The sequence below is a fragment of the Triticum dicoccoides genome, unplaced genomic scaffold (assembly GCF_002162155.2).
Source record: "Triticum dicoccoides isolate Atlit2015 ecotype Zavitan unplaced genomic scaffold, WEW_v2.0 scaffold84484, whole genome shotgun sequence".
In the NCBI taxonomy this organism is placed as follows: domain Eukaryota; kingdom Viridiplantae; phylum Streptophyta; class Magnoliopsida; order Poales; family Poaceae; genus Triticum; species Triticum dicoccoides.
Genome location: NW_021304434.1, coordinates 15,936 through 19,926, shown reverse-complemented (window position 1 = coordinate 19,926; position 3,991 = coordinate 15,936). Strand labels below are relative to the sequence as shown.

Genomic DNA, 3,991 nt, shown 5'->3' with positions numbered 1-3,991 from the left:
ACGCCCGAGGAGATCGAGCGAGCGCCCGAGCGCGCCCGTCCTCGCAGCCTCCTCCCATGATTCCCCGCACCCGAGCCCCACGAGAGGAGCTCCTCCCGTGGTTTTACAAGCCGCCGCCGGCGACCACCAGCCACAGCTTGCCGGAGTGCGACGGCGCCGCCTTTGCGAGCACTTTACCCTGTCTCATGTGGTCGCCCGCATCACTTCCCCTTGCTAGGGTTTCTGCTCGGGCTCGTGGCCTAGATGAACGGCCTCGGCAGTTGTGGTGGCGCGTGTGAGATCCCCCTCCCCGACAAGGCTGCAACTGGATCCCCTCCTCTCCACCGCTGGATCCGCTGGATCCGCTGGATCCGCTCCTCTCCTACATGGCCGCCATCGGATCCCCTCCTCTCCGACAGCAACGCCTATGGTTCCAGCGCAAGGTCGACAAGGTCACCCTCTTCGTCAAGGTCGACGAGGCCACTCTCTTCGACCTCATCCTGGTAGCTATCCCCAACCCAACTCAACCTGATTAGATATGGTCATGTTACAGAGTCATTAGGTATGATTCGATTCCATCTGCTTGCGGTCTGATATGCTTGTTCATGATCCTAGTCAAATCCTTGAATGTACAAATCATAGCGCTCTGTTTCTTCTTTCTTCCTTTTGTTATCCTGGAACAACCCGGGCCACACAAAGGCCTCACCGTTGCTGTAGGCACCTCACACCTCACAACCTCACCTAGCTCGCTTCAGAGGATGTGTTTATGCCAAAAAATAGAATAAAATAAATAATATTCAGTGTTTATTTGCAGATGTGTCAGCTCAGTCGTTTCTTGGCGTCAACTAGTAGCCTGGCTGCTGGCACATTGTTTTCAGTTGCTAGTTATTTGTCTCACTGAATGTTTGTTCAACTTATAGCAGCCTACTCATTTTTAGGAGGAGTGGTAGTATCAGTTAGTTTTTCTTGGAGGACAGTAAGATAATGCTTTGATCTTGTATGCTGCTATGGGTATTTTGTAGGTAGTATTTGCCAAAGGTTGTTGTTGCCGTGGAGGTCAACGGTCGTCACAAGCCTACAAGAGAATATATTGACAGAGAGTTTAATGGTGTAAAACCACCCAATAATTTCGGCGAAGTTGATCACTGGACCGCGTGGGCGTACAGACCACGGACCATCTCGTTGCTTCTGATGGGAACCTGCTTTTTAATGTGAGCTGCTGCTGGATCCCTTTTACCTGTGGAGTTATTTTTAGTTTTGTACAGAGATTCTTACAGCAATGATGTTAGTATGCACCGCTAATGGTTGACCTACTATGGCATTTTACCATTGTTAAGATCACAAGCGGGGAAAAAAGAGTTAAAGAATTGTGATGTATGTTTAACATGCAACTGTTTTTTTAATTCTTTATCAGTTGGGCAAGTGGTGCTCTTAATCCAGAAGGAAGGTTCTCTGCTGACCGTGTCTCATCTGTAAAAAATTTACTCCCTCCGTCACATAATATAAAAGCATTTTTTACACTACACTAGTGTAAGAAACACTCTTATATTTGGGACCGAGGGAGTATTTTATTTATGTATTGGCGGAAAAGTAACCGTTTCTTAATCACCAACTGAACATCTCTGATAGAACATATCGTCAACTGGGATAATAGTCATTCACAGTTAGTTTTTTTGCCCTTTATCTGCTGATTCCCATTTGAGCTGGGCAAATCTGAGTGCTCATATGTTTTTTCTCTTGTCAACAGGGGTGTCTTTGCGATGATTGCTATTTTCTTGGCTTATTCTTTTCTTCAAGCACCTTCAACGTGAGTTGTAGAAGCTATGTACCTTATTTTTTTTAATTCTTATTTTGTATGAACGGGCATGTAGATATGAATAAGTATATTGTGCACTGCCATTGAGCAGAAGGGGAGTGTATTTATGTGTGCTTTATGTTTGATCTGAGCTTCTCAATATCTTCGAGCTTTTGAAGTATGATCTGTAGTACCAACCATTCAAAAAAAAATTGTAGTTGCACTAACTAGGACAGCAAAGCCTTACTTCATTACTGCTCCGTGTATAAATAAAAAACATTTCCTGTTTTGTAGTTGCACTAACCAGGACAGCAGGGCTGGAGATGCTATGTTATAATTAATCATCAGTTACTAAAATTTAGCTTCTGCTTGCTACTGGTGCAATCTATTTCCTATTTTTGTCTACTAATCACCATTTACTAGAATTTACCTTCTGCCTGATATTGCTTGGTTATTGACGCCACTAGTTTGTACTGAAACGTGGAGACTTTACACTTTGCAAGATCATTCGGTGGTGGTGACCCATATGATGGCGATTTGCTCCGGCCATTCCAGTTCCGGCGGTGGTGGTGCTGCTGATCCTACGATGGTAGACTCGTCTGCCTCCGCTAGCCGCCTCCGTGGTGATGAAGCTCGGTCTAGGCTACAACCCCTCCGGAGAGCTCCTCACGTCCCCTTCTACCCCTCTTACTTGCTCCTTGGTTCTATGCTCCGCCTTTGTGACGTGTAATTGTTCAATTTTGTTCATAGTCGAGCATTGGATGATATTGTATTTGTCATGATGTACATGGTTCATGAAACTATGCCAACCTACAGCTTGTTGTACTAGCTATGGTAGGATAATGCAAGTTTTGACAATCCATACATAATTCCGCATGTTCAGTGTCTCTCCGGTTTCTGACCGGTCTTTCTTCTAACCAACAGAAACCAAGAACAGACACTTATCGATGCCTGATTCAACCTGTTCTCTGTTAAAGGGCCTTGTTATTGTTGTTACTAAACGTTATGGATTGCTTAGTGTTTACTGAACTGAGGCATTGGACATCAGAATTTGGGAATGATGTATAGTTTCAGTTCTAGATGTGTCCAACACAAACAATAATGTCAACTATCAAGTTGATTCTAAAATGTCTCATTAACTCCATTTCAGATGGTTATTTCTGGATTTGGTAGCAGTTTATTGTTGGCCTGGCTTGTGCTTCATACCTTGCTTTGGTTTTTAGTAGCAAGTAGTGCCTTAATACCTTTTCTATCATGTGGTGTCCATGGATAGAAATTTTCGCTGTTATGTATTTATTGTAGTATCGAAAATGGCTCAAACCTGTAGTTCTTAGGCTGTACATATGGCTATGCTCCATTCTTTTGTGCATTTTAATTCAGTGTTGGTGCTGATTTGATGCCCATGTTTAGAAACAAATTATAGTAAGCTAAATCGGTAAATCTTCTTGGTTTGTTCGCGTGCAGATGATTGATCAGCTGATCTTCTTCCACCAATGGTAGCGGGAGTGATGCTGGAGCAGTACATCAATGTAGATCATCCTACATTTGGGCAGGGAGAAGCTGGGACAGCCCTAATGCGATGACATCACCATGTGGCAAATCTAGTAGATGGACACAACATTGGTGCCTGGGTGACGGGACAAAGTACATGTACCAGTGATGGTACACGTTATTCGTGCTTCTCATTGATGTTATGTGTTATCAGCTAAAATTTGTGCTTCTCGTCCAATCTATGTTGATGTGCGCTTGTGCACTTGTTGGGCCTTTTTGCTATGCACTTGCACTTCTAGAACTATTTGTTGTGCACTTGTTGGTCCTTGAACTTTGTTGTGTAGAGGAGTCGATTGATGATGTATTTTATTTCATGTGATGTGTTGCTGAAATAAAATATACAGATTATCTGAAGTATTGTATTATATTGTATTTGTTTTCTAATGGGCCTATCCTTAAATGTGCATCCTTTTGACAAAATAATGCATCAGCCCAAATAAATCAAACCAATTCAATTAAGATATTGGGCCGGGCCCATGTTGGTTACATTGGTGGATTGGGCTATGAAATTTTTGATGGTTGGTCCAGGCCCATGTAGGCTTGATTGGGCCAGGCCCATGTAGGCTAGATTGGTGGAATGGGCTATGAAATGTATGATGATTCCATTTGGTCACTAACAATGCCATGTCAGCTCCGCCACATCAGATCCTACGTGGCTCAGGCAAA

At 43.5% G+C, this 3,991-nt stretch overlaps 1 long non-coding RNA gene across 1 annotated transcript; it reads left to right on the top strand.

Annotated features, from left to right (window-relative positions):
- Window positions 1-3,634, top strand: LOC119348085. Its single transcript, XR_005168711.1, has 3 exons — window positions 1-482; window positions 1,002-1,190; window positions 1,727-3,634. It is a non-coding gene; the product is annotated as an uncharacterized LOC119348085 (long non-coding RNA).
- Window positions 3,635-3,991: the final 357 nt, after the last annotated feature.